Here is a 26,013-nt window from a genome sequence, read left to right as displayed (position 1 = left end):
AAGCTTGAATTCCTTAGCTTTTTCTCAATAAAACCTTAGGTCCCTTCACTAAAATTAGTCACCCATCCTTGCTAGAGTGTTTGGCAGCCAAGAAAAAGAAAGAAAGTGAAGTCAAGCTTGGGAAAATTCTGCCCTACAAGAGGTTAGTGCATATTTATACATATACCTCTTTTATTCCATGTTAGAAACCTAAAATAAGTAAGAATTTGTAAATTAAGTGGATAAAATCTATGTGTATGTATATCCTAGAATTCGGCAGCCCTAAGGAAGGAACAAGATTGAGTGTTTTTGATGGACTTGGAGTGAACTAGAGATCATGTTTAAAGTATATAAATATGAGGATAATGAATTAGTTAGTTAACTAAGGTAACTTGTGTGAACCTTGAATTTGAGCTAGGGTTTGGGAGTGAAATTTGGACTTAGCTTATGAAATGATGAGTGAACATTCTAATGGTCAATTAGTGACCATTTGAGGTAAGTTGACCATAATTTGAAGTGAACTAGAGTGTTACAAACTGAAATAGTATGCTGCCTAGTGAGGGCAGCAGGTGAGGCTGTGATTCCAGCCCACTTGGACAGCCATAACTTTGGCTGTGTAGGTTCAATTGGTGTTTGGCTAATTGTACATGAAACTAGACATAAAATGGCACAATTTTGCTGAAGAAACCATGCTCAAAAGACCAAAGCAAGTGGACCAAAAATTGGCCCCAATCCGGATACCCTGAAATCAGATTCTGCAGAATGACCAAATGAATAGTAACTATTCATATGGCCATAACTCACTGTAGAATGGCCCAATTGACCTGAAATTTTTACAGCAACAAAATAAGATATAGACAAACAACTTTCATGAAGAACCCTACCCCAAATTATGAGCAGAACCTATCCAACAAGGCAGTGGCAGTCACTGTTCACTGCACTGTAGATATGGTCAATTCTGCAGTTTTGCAATCCGGCCAGCTGTGGTTTTTGGACCATAACTGGAGCTACCAAACTCCAAATCGAGTTATTCAAAAAACTAAATTCAACTAGACAAAATAAGGAACAACTTTCATGTTTATCATTTCCTCAAATTCCCACTGTAACAGTCACTAATGGAACAGTAAAGTTAGGGTACAAAAACTGAAAATTCTGCCCCCTTAGTTCTAAGCTTAAAAATGGTATTGGTGATTAATTCCAACAAGTTTTGAGTGCAAAATGTGGTACATTGGGGGTGTTAAAACCAATGTACCTATTTTTTTTATCCAAAAGTCAACATTTTTGTTGACCAATGAGGTGAATAGTGATACCAAAACTTGAAATTCAAAAATTAAAGAATTTAAAAGTATCAAATGCCCTAGTATACCTAACAAGATTGGTTTGGATAGTTTGGCATGCCAATAGGGTTCAGTTAGCAGTACTGCACATGGCAATATGCCATTCTGTGATTTCATGGCTTTTAGCCATTCTGACCTTGTGTTGAGATTTGGCCTTGTGCCTGATGTTATTACAGCTTATTAGTTGTTCTGTTGCACACCGGGTGATGCATACGTGACTGATGGTGTGACGGCCCGAGGTACTAGATACCCAGCGCCAGTATACCCGTTTATCCAGTCCAGTCATCCAGTATAGGTTACTTGGGCAACCAAAAGAATGGAAGTGGATAAAGTTAACGAAATAAATGATTATAACAAGTATAAAACCAGTAAAACATCGATACATTCAATACATATTTATTTTCTGTTATTTCCTTTTATTTTATTATTACACCACTAAGCATTATTGCTTAGCGCGTTGCTTTTGTCATGCGTAGGTTCTCGAGATACTGATCGAGGGCCCAGTAGACCGCAGACTGGGTGAGACCATCTTGCAGCTCTGCATAGTGTCCGTGTCACCTCACCATCTTCAGTGCATTGGTAGGACTCTAGGTTTCATTTTGATATTTTGTAACTAATTTTTATTTTCTCATATGTAATTGAACTTATGAAATGTATTTTGATGTTCATGTAAATAATGAGAATTGTGTTTGTGAATGGAAAAGTGAATGTTTATCTGTGATTTATACATGATTATCACATGAGATGAATGATTGAGAAATGAAATTGAAAAATGTTGAGATTTTGATATTGGAGTTTGAGATGATTGAATATGATTATTGGAAGTGTTTTTCACAGGTTCCGAAGAACTGTTTTCTCCATTTTTAGCCGGTACTCTGCCGGATTTCTTTAAAATTTTCGGAACCTCAAATAAATTATAATTTCAATAAATGACTTAAATGAATTATATTTCACAAGTTATATTCAAAACTATGATAAAAATTAATTAAGATAAAATAGAGTGTTCCGGTACACCGTGTGACATATCTTACTCAGATACACTGTAGACGGGTAAGGGGTGTTACAAATATCCAATAATTTTTATGCTCATCACAATTCAAATTATAAATTTGCATTTTTCATGAAAATTACCATCACAATTCAAAACATGTTTTATCACAATTTTCTAAAACATAATTTATTCAATCCATAACAATGCTTAATACTTGTGGAAATACCATTTCACAAAGCTAAATTCATACATACTATAACAATTTTCAATAATCATTGAATTAAATCCAATGCTTGTTAAACATAATACATAAGAAAAGTATATCATTTAATAATATGAAATATTCAAATAAAATCAGTTAAAAATTAGTTGTGCACAAACCTCTGATAACTGTCTCTTGGTCTTGACTCAGTGTTTCCTTCGCTTTCCCTAAGTCTTTGCTAACTGAGAAACACAATTTGAAGTGTTTCAGTACTCATTTAAACTGTCTCTAAGAATAAGGTTCAATAATTAATTTATCGAATTCTATTATTTCCTTAGTCAACCTAATATGTTGACCCTCGATGCGTTCTAGGTAAATTAGGTTTTAATGTTACTAACATGTCACATTCAATAGTCTTTTAGGGTTGGTACATGTTACCAAGTTCATTTCTGTGTATACTGCATTTTCTTGCAATTTGCTGGATTCCGGGATACTAGTTTGACCTAGCCGGACGACCTAGTTTCCTCGGTTTTCGGGTTTCGGTCAAAACTAAAAACTTTTAGATCTATGTCTTATGGAACGCGGGGCAAAATTTCAGGTCATTCTGAGTTATGTAGACCAAGTTATGGTCATTTTACTATTGCTGGTCAACTTGCACCAAAATTGGTCACTTTAGGTCACTTTAGGTCATTTTAGGTTCGGCCAGTTTTTGGACCTGAACTTGTGCAAGCTGTTTGACTTGCTTTTGGTCATTTTTGGGCTTTAGTGTCTTCATAAGACTTGTAGATACGGGTCTTAACTATTCATGGTTAAAATTTCAGGTCAATTGGACCTGTTTTGAGTGAGTTATGGCCTAAACACTAACTGCTGCCCAAATGGTCAATTTTCAGGCCTCAATTGCACTTAATCCGGATTTGGTCATTTTTCAAGCTATCTTGCAAGCAGAATTTTGGCAAGCTTCCTTCATGAAAGTTGCCACATTTTGTGCCTAGTTTCACCTCCAATTGGTCTCATACCAATTGGAGCTACACAATTAAAGTTATAGGCCTAAAACTCAAACTGCCTTATTGCATTTCTTGCATACACATCAAGCATCACTTTTAACACTCACCAAACTTAACATTCAAACCAATTCTGGTTGTACCACAACCTAAACATAATTCACAACACATTATAGGTCATTTTGGCAGCTTACAATTACATTCAACATACACCAATAAGTGCAGAATTTTTCAATCCAATTTACAACAATTCAATCACCTTTTTATGCTCATTTACATGTCCCACTTCACACCACCTTACACACACTCAAACTGCCATAACAACCAACACATTTTAACATCATTATTCTATAAACCAAGTATCAATTCCAGTATTCTTCAAGAGCTAACAAACTGCAACAATGGTACACTTACATTCCATTACTTTCCAAGCTTTAAATCTCATTTTACATTTACATATACTAAGTATACATCACCCAAACAATTTTCTACACAATATACATTTAATCAATCATTTAATTCACCATTTACAAGCACAAATAAACTGCCTTCAAGGTGCTTCCATGGCTGCCAAAAGTGCACATTCCCATTCAACATCAAAACTTAAAAATTTCTTCATAAATCAAACACCCATAACATTCCTACTAACTTTAATGAAGCAATAACCTAAAAATACAAACTTACCACTTTGGAAATTCTTCAAAATCTCTCCAAAACTTGGTCTTCTTGCTGCCTATCTACTGCCCATGGTGTGAGGATTAACTTTAATGAAGGAAGGTGCAAAGAAGGAAGCTTAAATCAAGCTTGCATGAAGCTTTCAAATGGACGTCAATGGTGGATTTTCTTGGGAGAAATTTGGCTGGTTCTTGGAGAAGTGAGGAAGAAGATGATCTGCTGTCCAAATGAAGTGGTAGTGGTCCACTTTCATGTATTAGTGGAGCACTATGTCAAAATAAATTATTAGTTTAATCTAAAATTTCATTTTCCCACATTAAGCTTCCCATTTTTGCTATTTACATTAGGTACCCCTAAATTAATTTTTCATTATATTTTACAAGTGTAATATTATTTATTTTTAATGAAAATTTAGGTCAAAAGACAACTCGGGATGTCAAATGACCACAATGCCCTTGTTCGGGTTGCATTCCCGATTTTTCGGTAACACCGGGTTTTGTCCGTTTTTCGATTTCCCACTTTTCTTTGTACTAATTATTTAATTTTTCTTTGATATTTCTAATGATATTTATACTTCAATTGATGTCTCTTTAAGTCTTAAAATTAATTTCCAGGGTTCCCCGCGGTCCAGGGCTAGTCAACGGTCCACGCCGTGACTTCCGTCTGATCACCATCGCTAGGGTTTCGGCTAACTTAACTTGGTTGCATTTCTTTACTATTATTTTTCCTTTGTTTTTCTTGTATTTTCTTTTCTTGTATTTCATTATTTAATGTCTCCTCACTCATATCGAAGTGTAGTTCTAGGCATCCTAGCTGTCCGGACAACACTGGTCACCGGAACAGTAGAACGCATTACCGAACATAGGGGTGTTACAATTCTCCCCCCCTTAAAATAAATTTCGTCCACGAAATTTTACCCAATAGTCATCTTACAATAGTCATACGTTTATTTTTTTCCTTTTTATACGATCGAATAATCTTCTTTTCCTCAAATTTGTATAAGACTTTTAACAATCTAATACAACGTTTAATTTGTTTGTATATCACCAATCTTCTCTTACTATTGTCCTGTCTAATATTTCGATTCATGTTCCTTCTTGAATGACCCTTGAGGTCATGTTAGAATCATTTATCTAGTCATTGGTCCTCTGACCATTGTAGTCCATAGTCTTCCTCACATTCGTAACATTTCTTTGTTATATTTGAAACAATTGTTCGAATTTTTTACTTTCATAACTCTGTTTATCTGTTAATATTCTATAGCTTACTTCCTTTTGTACTGAACTATAACCTTTCGATATTCTAACCTTTGAGTTTTAGATCCCTAAGTAGGATTTTTAAACTTATTTCTAACAATTAAATTATGTCCTGGCATAACTATACCAAAACAGATGCCATTGGTAACTATTCTTATCTAGGTATACTATCGGGTAGTACGTAGCTTTACAAAATAATCTCAAGTTAGTACTGTAATCTGCAGCTTACAGTATAAACATCAAGAATATTGCATAGTTACTACGATACATCCCAATAGATCAAACTTTCCTATCTTTTATCCTTTTCGAATTCACCGATACCTGAAACTTATTGTGATTACAATATCCATTAACAATTAACAACTGTAACATCTCTGCCTTCATCTAGAACAATTCTATTACTACATCTTACTTTTACGTCCTCTTGCCTTACATTAAGTAGGCTTGCCATTTAACTTTATAATTTATAGTGTGTTAGAAAATACTTTTCGCCGATAAACTCTTCCAAAACTAATTTCACTTATTATCACAATCCTTATCTTAAGGACTAATCACTAATGCATCAAAATTTATTCCCACAAAGGAATAACAGAACATATAATTCTAACACTAACATAAAAGTATTCAGACTCCAGGTCAAATAATACATAAACGAAGAGTGTCATTCTTCTTCTTAACAAACAATACTGGCGCTCCCCAAGGTGATACACTAGGGCGGATGAAGGCTTTTTCAAGTAGTTCTTGCAACTGTACCTTCAACTCTATTGGTGCCATTCTATATGGTGTTATGGAGATTGGATCCACACCAGGAATAACATTAATTTCAAACTGCACCTCTCTTTCCAAAGGTAATCTTGGCAATTCATCAGGAAACACATCTGGAAAGTCATATACTGTAGGGATGTCCTTCAATGCTGGACTCCCCACTTGGGTGTCTATCACATGTGCCAAGTATGCTTCACACTCCTTTCTGATCATTTTCTGGCTAGTGTAGCCGAAATAATGTTTGATGGCAATAGCTGCCTCTTCCCATGTATTACCACATCAGCATGCTTGAGGAGATCGAAAGTGGTATCTTGACCTCTGATCAATCATGGCATGATGCCTAGCTAACTAATCCATGCCCAAGATGATATCATAATCTCTGAAGGGCATTTTAATGAAATCAGATAGAAAAGTGTGTCCTTAGATCACCAAAGGACAATCTCTATACATTCTATTAACCCTGACCTCCTGTCCTAGCGGACTTGTTACTAGCACCTCAAAGTCCATTTTTGTACATGGAACAGCAATGCAATCAATGATGCTAGGACTCACATAAGAATGGGTAGAACCCAGATCAAATAACACAAACACATCTTGGTTAAAAGTTGAGAAGGTACCAGCCACAACATTAGATGTCTCGACTTCTTCCCTCTGTCTCGTTGCGTAGACTCTACTTAGAACCTTTGTCTTGCTCGATTGTTTCACGTGCCTTGGCACTGCTGAGCTACCTCTACCTCTGTGGGTGGTTGTGAACTTACGGTGACAGGCTCTGAGACTCACTGCAGTAGTAGGAGGTGGTCCAACTCTGTAACTACTGGTGCAGTCCTTGGCAAAGTGTCCTGTGCCCCCACAGTTATAACAGGCTCCAATAGCCTTATAGTATATCCCATCATGATATCTTCCACAAGCTTCACATTGACGAGAAGGGTAGGAACTTCTAGTTGTTCAACGACTGGACCTTGGTGGTCTCTGCCTTGATGATCCACCTCTGTTATATCCCTGAGCTCAGGGCTCCTCAATTTCTTTTCTCTTTCTCAAATTCGCTTGAGCTCACCCATAGGTTTCTCCCTCTTCTCAATTTCATGTTGCCATTGTGGGGTTGGAGTGCATACTTGGGCTTGGGTGACAGATTATCAGCCATTTATTGAAAGAAAGTGGCCATTCTTTGGGCCATTTGTGCGATAATTTGTATCGGTAAAGCTGTGATCGGGCCTTCGACATTTTGTGGAGTGGGGCCTCAACTTGTTCTTCTGCCATCACAATTTGTTCTATTGTCTCATTCTTCTCTTCCATATCTTTTCACAAGATTTTCTATTCTGTACAACCAACATAAGGAGATTCCTCTCCATTAGTTCATATTTATGATGTAAATGTACTATATGTATCAAACATTTGAGCGATTGTAATTCTGACAAAAGATTTCAAATTCACAGTTCGAAATTCACTTTAAAACCATTGCTCTGATACCACAAAACATGTCACACCCTACTCCCCTGTAAGATGTAACATGATCCCGTAGTACACCTAATGAATTACCGTACTTCGCCTACCGATAACCCATTAGATATACTACAAGGATTTTAAAACAATTTTCATGAAATTTAAATCATCGATTAAAATCTGGTGTTATAAAATTTTTCAAAATTTCAAAGTGCACTGTATTTTGAGAAAGCAGTTTTCAATCTGCAAAGAAAATGCTCCCAATATGTTTTCTCAAATACAACTCCAATAAACTTTATTTCAATTCACAATTCAATTCTCAATAAACAATCAATTCATTTTCAAACTACTCTCATCATAAAGAAACATTTCATTGATTACGAGACTCAAAATTTATAATACAAAACTATTCAAGTAAATAAAATCTCAACTTTATATTTATAATGATTTACATTTAATTACATACCAAAATATTTTACAAGAGTTTTTATACAACTGCTCAAATAATTTACATACATATTATTACATGCATACATCAAAACCTATGTACATGGGTATACCTATGATATACACAGGTGATCTGAATATGTCTTCAAAGAAACTTATTCGCTTCTATGCTCTTTTACTGACGACATACAAAGCTATCATTGAGTGGTGAACTCAGTGGTGCACAACTATAATTTAAAACATAGTATAATATACATTGACTAAATTTACAGTAAATAATTTAGAAATCTGAATACTCATCAAATTCCAAAACTCAAAATATTCATTGCCAATAATGTAAATCATTTGTATAAATGACTTTGATCACAAAATTCAATTTATCAAATCATGACTAACCATTTAAGTAATTCCAACAAAATCAATTATACATAAACCATAATTGAAATCACAATTCTTTACCATTCAAAAGCCATTATGTATCTCAAAAATCATTATGTATCTCAAAAATCAATCTTTATCTTACTAACTATGCAAGACTAATCCGAAAGGGCCATATTCGATGTGATTCTAACTCCCTATGGTCGGGGAGGTCGAATCAGATTCTAACTCCCTATGGTCGGGGAGGTCGAATCATCGTGCACAGTACCATCACAATAATGAATCTTTCGCAAAGGCCATAACGATAAAATAAACTTAGATCTAACCTCAAATCAGAGGAAAATCTAAGCCTGTGCACGTACCATGGTAATCAAAACACAACTAACTCCATTGTCTTCTCAACAAATGAGAGAGATGGGTAATAACCTAGTCAAGCATCTATAGTGAGATATAAAACAATATCATAATCCTTTTAGTGAGCATAAATCACAATATAATTCGATTCAAATTCAATTCCAATATCCAATAATTTTTATGCTCATCACAATTCAAATCATAAATTTTCATTTTCCATGAAAATTACCATCACAATTCAAAACATGTTCTATCACAATTTTCTAAAACATAATTTATTCAATCCATAACAATGCTTAATACTTGTGGAAATACCATTTCCACAAAGCTAAATTCATACATACTATAACAATTTTCAATAATCATTGAATTAAATCCAATGCTTGTTAAACATAATATATAAGAAAAGTATGTCATTTAATCATATGAAATATTCAAATAAAATCAGTTAAAAACTAGTTGTGCACAAACCTCTGATAACTGTCTCTTGGTCTTGACTCAGTGTTTCCTTCCCTTTCCCTGAGTCTTTGCTAACTGAGAAACACAATTTGAAGTGTTTCAGTACTCATTTAAACTGTTTCTAAGAATAAGGTTTAATAATTAATTTATCGAATTCTATTATTTCCTTAGTCAACCTAATATGTTGACCCTCGATGCGTTCTAGGTAAATTAGGTTTTAATATTACTATCATGTCACATTCAATAGTCTTTTAGGGTTGGTACATGTTACCAAGTTCATTTCTGTGTATACTGCATTTTCTTGCAATTTGCTGGATTCCGGGATACTAGTTTGACCTAGCCGGACGACCTAGTTTCCTCAGTTTTCAGGTTTCGGTCAAAACTACAAACTTTTAGATCTATGTCTTATGGAACGCAGGGCAAAATTTCAGGTCATTCTGAGTTATGTAGACCAAGTTATGGTCATTTTACTATTGCTGGTCAACTTGCACCAAAATTGGTCACTTTAGGTCATTTTAGGTTCGGCCAGTTTTTGGACCGGAACTTGTGCAAGCTGTTTGACTTGATTATGGTCATTTCTGGGCTTTGGTGTCTTCATAAGACTTGTAGATACGGGTCTTAAATATTCATGGTTAAAATTTCAGGTCAATTGGACCTGTTTTGAGTGAGTTATGGCCTAAACACTAACTGCTGCCCAAATGGTCAATTTTCAGGCCTCAATTGCACTTAATCCGGATTTGGTCATTTTTCAAGCTATCTTGCAAGCAGAATTTTGGCAAGCTTCCTTCATGAAAGTTGCCACATTTTGTGCCTAGTTTCACTTCCAATTGGTCTCATACCATTTGGAGCTACACAATTAAAGTTATAGGCCTAAAACTCAAACTGCCTTATTGCATTTCTTGCATACACTAGGAATGCATATTCTGCCCTGATGTAGCAATAAACCATCATCTCTCACAGAGAATTCAGGTTTCTTGCCCTGCTGGAATTCTTTCGGTAACCGATATTTTCATCACTCTGGCGACCATTACGATCGATCGATCAACACTGGTTTGTACATGCCAAGCAACTTTATCATCCCTCATCATCAATCTCTAAAGCGGCATCTTTGTGCTTTCATTTCATATACCATGGACAAAGGCGAAACTCTGAGACTTGCCATAGTCTTGCGACTTAAGGCGTCAGCCACCACATTTGCTTTCCCTGGCTGATAGTCTATTAAGCAATCATAATCTTTGATGAGTTCTAACCATCTCCTCTGCCTCAAATTTAATTCCTTACAGGTGCCTAAGTACTTCAAGCTCTTGTGATCTGTAAATGTAGCATTTCTCTCCATACAAATAGTGTCTCGGATCTTGAGCAAAAACAATAGTTGCTAACTCCAAATCATGTGTTGGGTAATTCCTCTCATGCGGTTTGGTGGCGTGATGCATAAGCAATGACATTCGATCTTGCATCAAGATTACGGCCCTAACCCATTGTGAGAAGCATCACTATAAAGTGTATTCTTTACGGAGTAGGTAAAGTGAGGATGGAGCTTGATCAAACACCTCTTCAACTCATGAAAACTCTGTGACATTTATCGGTCCCGAAATTTTACATCTTTCCGGCGGCAGTGGTGGAGAAGATAACATAGAAAACCCCTTCACAAACCGACGATAATATCCATTAAACCCGAGCTGCGAATTTACGTGATGTTCTGGCGACTTCCAATTAAGGATATTTTCTACCTTGTTGGAATCTACCTTGATCCCTTCAGCTGACACAACATGTCCCAAAAAGGAGATTTCTTTTAGCCAAAATTCACATTTCGACAATTTGGCGTATAAGCATTTCTCCCTTAAAGTGTGCGGTACAATCATGGATGTTTGTCATGCCCTTACGCATTCCTTGAATATATCAAAATGTCATCAATAAACACCACCACAAATTGATCAAGATATGGTGCGAAGATAGTGTTCATCGGATCCATAAGCATGGAGCATTTGTTAACCCGAATGGCATTACTAGAAACTCATAGTGGCCATACCAAGTTAAAGCGATTTTGGAATACTCGCTCTTGCACCTTCAAGCGATAATAACGGATCACAAATCAATTTTGGAGAATACAGTGCACCCTTCAATTGATCAAGCAGATCATCAATGCGAGGCAATGGATATACATTCTTTATTGTCACCTTATTCAAGCGTCGGTAGTCAATGCATAAGCGGAGTACCATCCTTCTTCTTAACAAACAACAGGTGCTCCCAAGGTGACACACTAGGGCGGATGAAGCCCTTTTCAAGTAGTTCTTGCAATCGTATCTTCAACTCCTTCAACTCTGCTGGTGCCATTACGTATGGCGTTATGGAGATTGGATCCACACGAGCATAACATTAATTTCAAGCGCACTTCTCTTTTGGAGGTAATCACGGCAATTCATCAGAAACACATCTGGAAAGTCATATACTGTAGGGATGTCCTTCAATGCTGGACTCCCCACTTGGGTGTCTATCACATGTGCTAAGTATGCTTCACACCCCTTTCTGATCATTTTTCTGGCTAGTGCAGCCAAAATGATGTTTGATGGCAATAACTACATTTCCCCATGTATTACCACATCACTGTACTGAGGAAGGCCAAAAGTGACTGTCTTCAGCCTACAGTCAATCATGGCATGATGCCTAGCTAACCAATCCATGCCCAAGATGATATCATAATCTCTGAAGGGCATTTCAATGACATTAGACAAAAAAGTGTGTCCTTGGATCACCAAAGGACAATCTCTATACATTCCATTAACCCTGACCTCCTGTCCTAACGGACTTGTTACTAGCACCTCAAAGTCCATTTGTATACATGGAACAGCAATGCAATCAATGATGCTAGCACTCACATAAGAATGGGTAGAACCCGGATCAAATAACACAAACACATTCTGATTAAAAGTTGAGAAGGTACCAGCCACAACATCAGATGTCTCGACCTCTTCCCTCTGTCTCATTGCATACATTCTGACTGGAGCACTGTCTTGCTCTGATTGTTACATTGTACCTTGGCTGCCTGCTGGGTTACCTCTACCCCTGCCTCTACCTCTGCTGGGTGGTTGTGAACTTCTGGTGATAGGGCTCTGAACTGACCCTTCTGCAGTAGTAGGAGGTGGTCCAACTCTGCGACTACTGGTGCAGTCCTTGGCAAAGTGTCCGGTGCCTCCACAGTTATAACAGGCTCCAATAGCCTTGTAGCAGATCCCACCATGATTTTTTCCACAAGTTTCACATTGGCGGGGAGGGTAGGAACTTCTGGTACTCTGCTGACCAGATAGGGGAGGTCTCTGTCCTGAATATCTTCCCCTACCAGATTTCTTGCCACCTCTGCCATGTCCCCCATAGTTCTTCCTCTTCCCAGTATGACCACTGGAACTCTGTTCTACTGATTTTCCCTCTTTATCTGTCTTCTCTGATTTCTTTTTCTCAGGAGCAGTCTCAATCTCAATTCTTTCCAACTCTAGGGCTTAAGAAATAAGTTCAGAGAAGTTAGTGTGTTTGAAGCCGACTACTTGTACTCTGATACTGGGCTTCAAGCCAGTTTCAAACCTCTTGCATCTCTCCCTGCTGGTAGAAAGTAAACTCGCTGCATAATGGCTAAGGCGGGAAAATTCCCTTTCATACTTAGCCAGCGATCATTCCCTGTTTGGACTTAGGAACTCTTGCGACTTCGGTCTACATAAGCATCGGGGACATATTTCATCAATTCCGAGAAAGTCATTCCAGTTAACATGTAGGTTCTACGGTGTGGGGAATGGTTTTCCACCAGTCATAAGCATCCCCCTGTAGCAAAGATACAGAGTATTCGAATCTGAGCTCCTCCGTGCAATGCAATTTCTTGAATACCCTATCCATCCTCTCTAACCATTGTTCAGCTTCTAGAGGATCTACTGTCCCCTTAAACTCTGTAGCCCCATACTTCATCAATTTATCATACTGCCTAGTAGGAGACTGTGGTTGTACCACCGTGTATGCGTATTGGGACTTGAGTAGGCACATTACCGACCATTTGTTGGAACATTGCGACCATCGCTTCATGACCGAGCAGAAAGCGTAGTGCTGCGGGTGGTCTTCTTGAACCAACGACATTGTGTAGGCACAGGGCATCCTTGCACCTTAGCCTCAATAGATTGATCGACTGAACGATCACCCTCTTCCATAGTCAATGCGAGGATTTTAGATCTCCTGAACTAATAACACAAGGAGATTTCCTCCCGTTAGTGCATATTTATAATGTAATGTACTGTATGTATCAACAATGATATTGAGCAGTTGTACTATGAAGAAAGAATAATCAAATAACAGGTGAAAACAGAATTTAAAAACTTTGCTCTGATACCACTAAAACATGTCACACCCTACCCCTCTGTAAGGCATAACATGATCCCATAGTGTACCTAATGAATCACCAACTCCGTCTACTGATGACCCATTAAATACACTACAAGGGATTTTAAAAACTTTTCTTACTTCTTTTACAGTGGTGAGCACTATTTACAGGTGTTAAAAACCTTTTTGATATGAAGTGATAGAACTAACACATTTGAATTATTTGGAATTTCTGTAAAAATTTTTGGCAGAGTGCCATCTGTAATTTGGATAAAACAGTTCTTCAGAAAAACTGTAAAAAGCACTTCAATAGATTTCCAAATTTTAACTCCAACATTTTTCTCAACACAACACATTTCTCAACTCAAATCCACAGTGATTTTTCAAGGACTGAGATAAAAGAAATATAATACAATTTTTACAAGCCAAAATAATTCATAATTATTTTACAACTTCAAGGTACAATTTGAATTTACAACTGCTCAAAACCAAAAACAACATGTACATACAGTGAACATACATTACATTACAAAATACAAAATATTGGTATACTCATTATACAGTAGTCTCTCATTTGGAGGTACTAGCGGCCTAGTCTCATGCCTGCAATACTGTCTACCTGCGACAGCAATAAAAAGCTACCGCTGAGACAATGTCTCAGTGGTGCACAACATTAACCAAATACAATTTAAATCACAATAACATATAGTGGATACTTAAAACCATAGTTAATTTCAAGACAATAATTGTCAACAAGAATTTAAACTCCATTTCTCAATATCACAATAAATTTCAATAAGTCAGATCATAGTTGAATTCAAAAGACAGTATATGTCAATAAGAGTTTAAATTCATTTCACAATCTCACAATACATATCAATAAATCACACACAGCTTTAATCATGTTCCCAAGTTCAATTCATCCCAAAAGCCGATGGCTAATGAGGTATTCAATTCATCCCAAAAGTCAATGACTAATGAGGAATAACATAGCTAGCTAGCAAAAATATGAGTACTCATTCTATTCGTCCTCAACAGGCACACACCTCAACACTTCAGCCAGAGAGGGAATTCAATTCATCCCACTAGACAAGCTAGCGAGGAATACAATCAATGTACATGATAGCTGTGGTTTTAAACCAATTATAGTGCTTTTCAATCAATAAGTATCCATCAAATATCATTCAAACCATTTTTCACAATTTCACAACTTAAAACAATAATATGCAAATAGTCATAATTTATTTCAATTGAAAATAATTCAAAAGAAATAGTTGTTGTGCACAAACCTCTGATAACTGTCTCTCGGTCTGGACTCAGTGTTTCCTTCCCTTTTCCTGAGTCTTTGGTAACTGAGAAACACAATTTGAAGTGTTTCAGTACTAAATTAAACTGTCTCTAACGATAATGTTCGATAAGTAATTCACTGAAGACTATTATTTGCTCAATCACCTAATATACCGACCCTCGATGCGTTTTAGGTAAATTAGGTTTTTGTGTCATTAATATGTCACATTCGATAGGGTTTTAGGGTTGGTACGTGTGACACCCCTTACCCGTGTACAGTATACCCGGATAAGTAATGCCACACGGTGTACTGGCACACTCTAATATACCTTAATTAATTTATATCATGCTTTTGAATATAATTTATGAAATATAATTTATTTAAGCCATTTATCGAAGTTATTATTTATTTGAGGTTCCGAAAATTTTAAAGAAAATCGTGAGTCTGGCTAAAAATGGAGAAAACCGTTCTTCGGAACCTATGAAAAACACTTCCTATATTCATATTCAATTATCTCAACTCCATTTATCAAAATCTCAACATTTTCAACCATTCATTTCTCAATCATTCATCTCATTTGATAGTCAAGTATAAATCACAAATAAACATTCTCTTTTCCATTTACAAACTCAATTCTCATTATTTACATGATCATCAAAATACATTTCATAATTTCAACTACATATGAGAAAATGAAAATTTAGTTACAAAATAACAAAATGACACCTAGTGCCCTACCAATGCACTACAGAAGTTGAGGTGACACACACACTGTGCAGAACTGCAAGATGGACTCACCCAGTCTGCGGTCTACTGGGCTCACGATCTATATCTCCAGAACCTACGCGTGGCAAAAGCAACGCGCTAAGCAATAATGCTTAGTGGTGCAATAATAAAGTAAAAGAAAATAGCAGAAAATAGATAGGCATTGAATGTATATATATTATTTGTTTTGTATTTGTTATATTCATTTATTTCGTTAACTTTGTCCATTTTCATTCATTTGGTTGCCCAAGTAACCTATACTGGACGACTGGACTGGATAACGGGTCGTTGGCTCTAGACACCGCGGTGCCTCGGGCCGTCATACCATGGGACGCAGAACGTCAACCATGTATGCAGTCAGTATGGCTAAAAAGCCATGATATCACATAATCGGGCATAAAAGCCATGAATACGGGCATAACAGCCATGAATACGGGCATAAAGCCATGAATACAGGCACAAAGCTTTTCGCAGTACTGCTAACACAATACCCTATTGGCATGCCAAACTATCCAAACCAATCTAGTTAGGTATACTAGGGCATTTGATACTTTTAAATTCTTCAAATTTTGAATTTCAAATTTTGGTGTCACTATTCACCTCATTGGTCAATAAAAATGTTGACTTTTGGATAGAAAATATGTACATTGACTTTGGCACTCCCAATATACCACATTTGGCATTCAAAACTTGTTGGCATTAAGCATTTATACCATTTCAAAGTTTAAACCAAGTGAAGCAGAATTTTCAGTTTTTGTAACTCAATTTTACTGTTCCATTGGATACTGTTGCAGTGGGAATTTGAAGAAATAGCAAACATGAAAGTTGTTCCTTATTTTGTCTAGTTGAATTTCCTTTTTTGAATCACTCAATTTGGAGTTTTGTAGCTCCAGATATGGTTCAAAAACCACAGCTGGCCGGATTTCCAAAACTGCAGAATTACCAAATCTACAGTAACATGAACAGTGACTGTGACTGCATATTTGAATAGGTTCTGGCCATAATTTGGGGTAGGTTTCTTCATGAAAGTTGTTTGTCTATGTCTTAAATTGTTGCTGTAAAAATTTCAGGTCAATTGACCATATCTACAGTGAGTTATGGCCAAATGAACAGTTACTGTTCATTTAGTCATTTCTGCAGGTGCTGTTGCAGGGTGTCCGGATTGGGGCCAACTTTTGGTCCTCTTGCTTTGGTCTTTTGGGCATGGTTTCTTCAGAAAAAATGTGCAATTATAAGCCTAGTTTCATGTCCAATTGGCCAAACACCAATTGGACCAACATAGCCAAAGATATGGCAGTCCAAGTGGACTGAAATCTCAGTCACTCTGCTGCTGTCCTTAGGCAGCCTACACACTCACTTTGCCATGCTATATTTCAGTCCAAATTGTGGTCAACTTACCTAAAATGGTCACTAATTGACCATTAAAATGTTCTCTAACAATTTCCTAAGCCAAGTCAAATTTTCACTTCTCAAAACCCTAATTCCCATCTCCATTTCACACTAGTTACCCTAGTTAACTAGTTAAGTCATTATCCACATAATTATGTACTTCAAACATGATCTCTAGTCCACTTTAAGTCCATCAAAGCCTCCATTATTGTTCCTTCAATATGGCTGCCGAAATTCATGTACCATACACATGAGTTTTTGTTCAATTAAATTACAATTTCTTAGTAAATTCAAGTCCCTAATCATGAAATTAAAGAGTTTTAGGGATATAGATGCACTAACCTGATTTTAGCCAATCTCCAAGAGTTGAAAAACTCCACTCTTCTCTTCCTAATGGCTGCTTAGAGGTTGTTTAAGGTGTGGGGTAAAATTTTAATGAAGAGAGGTTAGGGTTTTGTGGTGAAACAAAGCAAGAATCAAGCTTGGGAAGTGAGGTTTAATGGAGGTTGAGAGAGGGAGAGAGAGGCTGCCGTTTGATGAAGGAAGAAGAACATATTTTTTTTGTTTCAATTTTGCCTCATTTTCCCTTTTTAATGAAATTGCTTGATTTTCATTGGTGGAGAGAAAGTTTAATGACATCATGTGATGTCAAAAGTCCCATTTTTTTCATTTTTCTTTTCTTTTCTTTTCTACTTAATTTCAATTCAATTTTTAGTAATGTTTATTCATATTTTATGTCATATTAATTATTTACTCAACTGGACAAGTCGGCCAAAAATCACCTCTGAAGGCGAAATGACCAAAATGCCCTCCGTTTGGCTTAACGGGTCAAAATTGTCTGTACCGATTGAAAAATTTTTCTAAATATTTTCTTGGCATTCTAATGCCATAGGAACCTCAATAACCCTTCTCTGGAGTCCCAAAAATTATTTTATAATTTTTCCCCCGGGTCTAGGGCTCCTCGTTGTGAGAACCGCAACTTTCCTCTGGTTACCCATCGCTTGGGCACCAGCTCATTTTACTTGGTTATATTTTATTTCTAAAATTTTTACTAAATTTTTCTTATTAATATTTGAGTTAATTATGGTTCCTGACTTTAGTTTAAATATTTTTCCGGATGTTCTAGCTGTCCGGACTGACACCAGTCACCGAAACAGTAGAATGTACGGAGTTGCTACCGGGAGGGTGTTACAGTACGTTTTACCAAACTTATTTCTATGTATACTGCGTTTCCTTGCATTTTATTGCAAATTGTTGGATTCTGGGATACTAGTTTGACCTAGCCGGACGACCTAGTTCCCTCGGTTTTCGGGTTTCGGTCAAAACTACAAACTTGTAGATCTATGTCTTATGGAACGCGAGGCAAAATTTTAGGTCATTCTGAGTTAAGTAGACCAAGTTATGGTCATTATACTATTGCTGGTCAAATGGCATCAAATTAGGTCAATTTTAGGTCAATTTGGTCAACTTTGGTTCGGCCAGTTTTTGGATCCGAACTTGTACAAGCTTTTTGACTTACTTCTGGTCATTTCTGAGCTTTGGTGTCTTCATAAGACTTGTAGGTATGGGTCTTAACTATTCATGGTTAAAATTTCAGGTCAATTGGACCTGTTTTGAGTGAGTTATGGCCTAAACACTAACTGCTGCCCAATTGGTCAATTTTCAGGTCTCAATTGCACCTAATCCGAATTGGTCATTTTTCATATCACCTTGCAAGCAGAATTTTGGTATGCTTTCTCAATGAAAGTTGGCACATTTTGTGCCTAGTTTCACCTCCAATTGGTCTCATATCAATTGAGGTTACACATTTAAAGTTATAGGCTAAAATGCATACTGCCTTAATCACATTGCTTAAACATACATCAATTACACCCTTACCTTACTATATGTTCACTTCCCTTACCAATTCTGTTTTGGTACATTACCAAAACCATATTCCACTTCACTTTAATATCACTTTGGGCATATTACAATTATCCTTAATACACCAATTAAAACTCAAATTTACAAAGTTTAAGTACAATCACATATACACCTAAACATTACTCATTCTTACATACACTTTACACAATCAATCTATATACATATCCATCAATCCTTAATGTCAATATTCTGCCAATACCTTCATGAACACATACATTTATCCAAGAGTTCCAAGGCTGCCGAAAATGTTCCTCAATACCAAAGTATCATACAATTCATCAATTTCCATCCCAAGTGCAAAATTCACCATATACATATGGAATAATTTACTAGGACATTAAATCACCATAACCAACATAATTTCTCATCAAATATATGCACAAATATTTCATCAAATACATAACTCCATGGTTGTCCAAAATGGACATCTCAATAACTCTTCAAACTTGAAAATTTTCTTCACAAAACCAACACCCATAACATGAACACAAAGTTTAACAAAGCAATCTTCCAAAATACAAACTTACCTTATGGTTGGAACTTGCCAAACCTTGATTAAACTTCTTGATTTTGGTATCAAGCTCTTCCTTATGATGTGTAGACAATCTTTAATGAAGGAACCTAAGTGTTTAGAAGTGAAGTGAGGGGTTAGATGAAGCTTGAATGAAAACGGCAATGGAGGTTTTCTTGGTTCTTCAATTCGGCTAGGTTTAGTGAAATGAAGAAGATGAGGTATTCAGCTTGGATAATGGAATTACAGCTGCCATTTAGTGTTTAATTAAATCCCTAGTGGTCCACTCACAAAATTTAAATCATATAATAAGCTTAATTCTCACTTATTCCACATTAAACCCTTAATTCTTACTATTTACTTTAGGTACCACCAAATTAATTTTTTATTTTATTTTCTAAGTGTAATATCATTTATTTTTAATGGACATTTAGGTCAAAAGACAATTCGGGATGTCAAATGACCATAATGCCTGTTAGGGTTGCATTCGATTTTTGGTAACATAGGGTTTTATCTGTTTTCGATTTCTCACTTTTATTTGTATTAATTATTTAATTTTTCTTTGATCTTTCTAATGAGATTTATTCTTCAATAAGGGTATATTTAAGTCCTAAAAATGTTTTCCAGGGTTCCCCGTAGTCGAGGGCGATCAACGGTCCACGTAGTGACTTCCGGTCTGATCACCCATCGCTAGGGTTCCCGGCTCGCTTAACTTGATTACATTTCTTTGCTATTATTTTTCCTTTGTTTTTCTTGTATTTTCTTTTCTTTTATTTCATTATTTTATGTCTCCTCACTCATATTGAAGTGTAGTTCTAGGCATCCTAGCTGTCCGGACAATACTAGTCACCAGAGCAGCAGAACGCACTACCGAACTTAGGGGTGTTACAATTCTCCCCCCCCCCCCCCTTAAATAAATTTCGTCTCGAAATTTTACCTGGTATTAGTCTCTGAACAGCTGTGGGTGCTGTCTCCTCATATCCTCTTCACGTTCCCAAGTAGCTTCCTGGCCTGAATGATGGTTCCACAGCACTTTAACCAGGTGTATCTGTTTATTCCTCAGCTGCTTCACCTCATAAGCCAGAATTTCTATGGGTTCTTCCTTATATGAGAGGTCTGGATTTACTTCAATCTCTTCAACTGATGGTACATGAGATGGGTCAGATCTGTACCTCCTTAACATGGACACATGGAAGACACTGTGCATCCTTGCTAGCTCTGGAGGTAATGCCAACCGATATGCCAAAGGACCCACTCTTTCCAGAACCTCATATGGTCCGATGAAACGAGGACTCAGTTTTCCCTTTCTGCCAAATCTCATAATCCTCTTCCAAGGAGAAACTTTGAGGAATACCTTATCACCTTTGCATATTCAATATCTCTTCTTTTCAAATCAACATAGGACTTCGACGATCGATGCGACCTTAAGTCTATCTCTGATCAATCGATCTTTTCCTCTGTCTGTGAACAATTTCGCCCAATCATCTTCCTTTCACCTACCTCATCCCAACATAGGGAGTTACGCACTTTCGCCATACAAAGCTTCATATGGAGGCATCCCAATGCTTGATTGGTAGTTGTTGTTATAAGCAAACTCAATCAAAGGCAAGTGTGTATCCCAACTACCTTCAAATTCAATCACACAAGCCCGTAGCATATCCTCCAATATCTGAATAACCCTTTCGGTGGCCATGCAATGTGGGTGGAATCTTGTCTTTGAAGTTCAATCTAGTTCCTAGGGCTCTCTGAAGACTACCCCAGAATCTAGAAGTGAACCTAGGATCTCTGTCGAACACAATTGATCTGGCACTCCATGCAAATTTACAATCTCATATCACGCACAATCTGGCCAATCTTTCCGTGCTATAATCCATCCGGCGGCAAAAGTGAGCGGACTTGGTCAATCATCAACTATAACCCATAATGCATCATGACTACTCTGTGTCCTTGGAAGTCCGTAACAAAATCCATAGTTATTCGTTCCCATTTCCACTGCAGTGCGACAAAGGATGTAACAAACCATTTGGAACTTGATGTTACGCCTTTACTTGGCGACAAGTTAGGCATTTGGAAACAAATTCAGCTATATCTCTCTTCATACCCATCCACCAAGTAATGCTCTTTGACCCTCTGTACATTTTAGTTCCACCAGGGTGCATAGCAAATGGAGACTCATGTGCTTCCTTCATAATGATCTGTCTCAATTCCACATCACTAGGAACGCACATTGCCCTGATGTAGCAATAAACCATCATCTCTCACAGAGAATTTAGGTTTCTTGCCCTGCTGGACTTCTTTCAGTAGCTTCTGATATTTTTCATCACTCTGGCGACCATTACGATCGATCGGTCAACACGTTGTACATGCCAAGCAACTACTCTGTCCTCATCATCAATCTCTAAAGCGGCATCTTTGTGCTTTCAATTCATATACCATGGACAAAGGCGAAACTCTGAGACTTTCCATAGTCTTGTGACTTAAGGCGTCAGCCACCACATTTGCTTTCCCTGGCTGATAGTCTATTAAGCAATCATAATCTTTGATGAGTTCTAACCATCTCCTCTGCCTCAAATTTAATTCCTTCTGGGTGCCTAAGTACTTCAAGCTCTTGTGATCTGTGTAAATGTAGCATTTCTCTCCATACAAATAGTGTCTCGGATCTTGAGCAAAAACAATATTGCTAACTCCGGATCATGTGTTGGGTAATTCCTCTCATGCGGTTTGGTGGCGTGATGCATAAGCAATGACATTCGATCTTGCATCGATTACAGCCTAACCCATTGTGAGAAGCATCACTATAAACTGTGTATTCTTTACCCGGAGTAGGTAAAGTGAGGACTGGAGCTTCAGTCAAACACCTCTTCAACTCATCAAAACTCTGCTGACATTTATCAGTCCACTGAAATTTTACATCTTTCCGAAGCAGCTTGGTTAGTGGAGAAGATAACATAGAAAACCCCTTCACAAATCGACGGTAATATCCAGCTAAACCCAGAAAACTGCGAATTTCTGTGATGTTCCTGGGCGGCTTCCAATTAAGGATAGCTTCTACCTTGCTGGAATCTACCTTGATCCCTTCAGCTGACACAACATGTCCCAAAAAGGAGATTTCTTTAAGCCAAAATTCACATTTCGACAATTTGGCGTATAACTGTTTCTCCCTTAAAGTGTGCAGTACAATCCGCAGATGTTTTTCATGCCCTTCTGCATTCCTTGAATATATCAAAATGTCATCAATAAACACCACCACAAATTGATCAAGATATGGTCTGAAGATAGTGTTCATCAGATCCATAAAAGCAGCTGGAGCATTTGTTAACCCGAATGGCATTACTAGAAACTCATTTAGTGTTTAATTAAATCCCTAGTGGTCCACTCACAAAATTTAAATCATATAATAAGCTTAATTCTCACTTATTCCACATTAAACCCTTAATTCTTACTATTTACTTTAGGTACCACCAAATTAATTTTTCATTTTATTTTCTAAGTGTAATATCATTTATTTTTAATGGACATTTAGGTCAAAAGACAATTCGGGATGTCAAATGACCATAATGCCCCTGTTCGGGTTGCATTCCCGATTTTTCGGTAACACCGGGTTTTGTCTGTTTTTCGATTTCTCACTTTTCTTTGTACTAATTATTTAATTTTTCTTTGATCTTTCTAATGAGATTTATTCTTCAATAAGGGTCTATTTAAGTCCTAAAAATGTTTTCCAGGGTTCCCATGATCCGGGCTAGTCAACGGTCCACGCCGTGACTTCCAGTCTGATCACCATCGCTAGGGTTCTCGGCTCGCTTAACTTGATTACATTTCTTTTCTATTATTTTTCCTTTGTTTTTCTTGTATTTTCTTTTCTTTTATTTCATTATTTTATGTCTCCTCACTCATATTGAAGTGTAGTTCTAAGCATCCTAGCTGTCCGGACAACACTGGTCACCAGAGCAGCAGAACGCACTACCGAACTTAGGGGTGTTACACATTTTAACATCATTATTCCATAAATCAAGCATGAATTCCAGCATTCTTCAAGAGCTAACAAACTGCCACAATGGTACACTTACATTCCATTACTTTCTAAGCTTTAAATCTCATTTTGCATTTGCATATACTAAGTATACATCACCCAAACAATTTCCTACACAATATACATTTAATCAATCATTTAATTCACCATTTACAAGCACAAATAAACTGCCTTCAAGGTGCTTCCATGGCTGCCAAAAGTGCACATTCCCATTCAACATCAAAACTCAAAAATTTCTTCATAAATCAAACACCCATAACATTCCTACTAACTTTAATGAAGCAATAATGTGACACCCCTTACCCGTGTACAGAATATCTGAGTAAGCAATGTCACACGGTGTATCGGCACACTCTATTTTACCGTAATCAATTTTTGTCATAGTTTGAATATAGTTTATGAAATATAATTTATTTAAGCCATTTATCGAAATTATTATTTAGTTGCGGTTCCGAAAATTTTATAGAAAATCAAGTGAGTCAGGTTAAAAATGGAGAAAACAGTTCTTCGGAACCTGTGAAAAACACTTCCAATATTCATATCTCATCACTCTCAAACTCCAATATCAAAATCTCAACATTTTTCAATTTCATTTCTCAATCATTCATCTAATGTGATAATCAAGTACAAATCACAGATAAACATTCACTTTTCCATTCACAAACACAATTCTCATTATTTACATGAACATCAAAATACATTACATAAGTTCAATTACATATGAGAAAATAAAAATTTAGTTACAAAATACCAAAATGAAACCTAGTGTTCTACCAATGCACTGTGGAGGGTGAGGTGACACGGACACTATGCAGAGCTGCAGGATGGACTCACCTAGTCTGCGGTCTACTGGGCTCACGATCAGTATCTCCAGAACCTACGCGTGGCAAAAGCAACGCGCTAAGCAATGATGCTTAGTGGTGCAATAATAAAATAAAAAAAATAGCAGAAAATAAATATGTATTGAATGGATATGCCTTATTTGTTTTGTATTTGTTATATTTGTTTATTTCTTTAACTTTGTCCCTTTTCATTCTTTTGGTTGCCCAAGTAACCTATACTAGACGACTGGACTAGATAAACGGGTAAAGCGGCCTTTGGGTATCAAGTACCTCGGGCCGTCACACCATCGGTCACATATGTATCTCCCGGTGTGCAACAGAACAGCTAACAAGCTGTAAATAATATTAGGCACGAGGCCAAGTCTCAACACAATATCAAAATGGCTAAAAGCCATAAAATCATAGAATGGCATAATGCCATGTGCAGTACTGCTAACTGAACCCTATTGGCATGCCAAACTATCCAAACCAATCTTGTTAGGTATACTAGGGCATTTGATACTTTAAAATTCTTCAATTTGTGAATTTCAAGTTTTGGTGTCACTATTCACTTCATTAGTCAACAAAAATGTTGACTTTTGGATAGAAAATAGGTGTATTGGTTTTAACACTCCCAATGTACCACATTTTGCATTTAAAACTTGTTGGAATTAATCACCAAATCCATTTCCAAGCTTAGCAATAAGGGGCAAAATTTTCAGTTTTTGTACCATAAATTTACTGTTCCATTAGGGACTGTTACAGTGGAAATTTGAGGAAATAGTAAACATGAAAGTTGTTCCTTATTTTGTCTAGTTGAATTTTGTTTTTTGAATCACTCCATTTGGAGTTTTGTAGCTCCAGATATGGTCCGAAAACCACAGCTGGCCGGATTTGAAAACTGCAGAATTTACCAAATCTACAGTACAATGAACAGTGGCTATGAGTGCCTTTTTGGATAGGTTTTGGTCATAATTTGGGATAGGTTTCTTCATTAAAGTTGTTTGTCTATATCTTATCTTGTTTCTGTAAAAGTTTCAGGTCAAATGGACCATTTTACAGTGAGTTATGGCCAAATGAATAGTTACTATTCATTTGGTCATTCTGCAGAATCTGCTTGCAGGGTATCCAGATTGGGGCCAATTTTTGGTCCACTTGCTTTGGTCTTTTGGACATGGTTTCTTCAGAAAAAGTGTTCCATTATAAGTCTAGTTTCATGTCCAATTGGCCAAACACCAATTGAACCTACACAGCCAAAGATATGGCAGTCCAAACAGGCTGGACTCACAGCCTCCCTGCTGCGGTCACTAGGCAGCCTACCCATTTCAGTTTGCCATGCAATAGTTCACTCCAAATTGTGGTCAACTTATCTCAAATGGTCACTAATTGACCATTAGAATGTTCTTTAACAATTTCATAAGCAAAGTCCAATTTTTCTCCCAAAACCCTAATTCCCATTATGAGTTTTCACAACATACCTTAATTAACTAACTAATTCATTATCCTTATAATTACATACTTTAAACATAATCTCTAGTTCACTCCAAGTCCATCAAAAACACTCAATCTTGTTCCTTCCTTAGGGCTGCCGAAATTCATGGTATACATACACATAAATACCATTCATTTAATTCACAAATCCTTAC

This window comes from Hevea brasiliensis, unplaced genomic scaffold (genome assembly GCF_030052815.1).
Source record: "Hevea brasiliensis isolate MT/VB/25A 57/8 unplaced genomic scaffold, ASM3005281v1 Scaf217, whole genome shotgun sequence".
Taxonomy (NCBI): domain Eukaryota; kingdom Viridiplantae; phylum Streptophyta; class Magnoliopsida; order Malpighiales; family Euphorbiaceae; genus Hevea; species Hevea brasiliensis.
Note: the sequence above shows the minus strand (reverse complement) of the source record.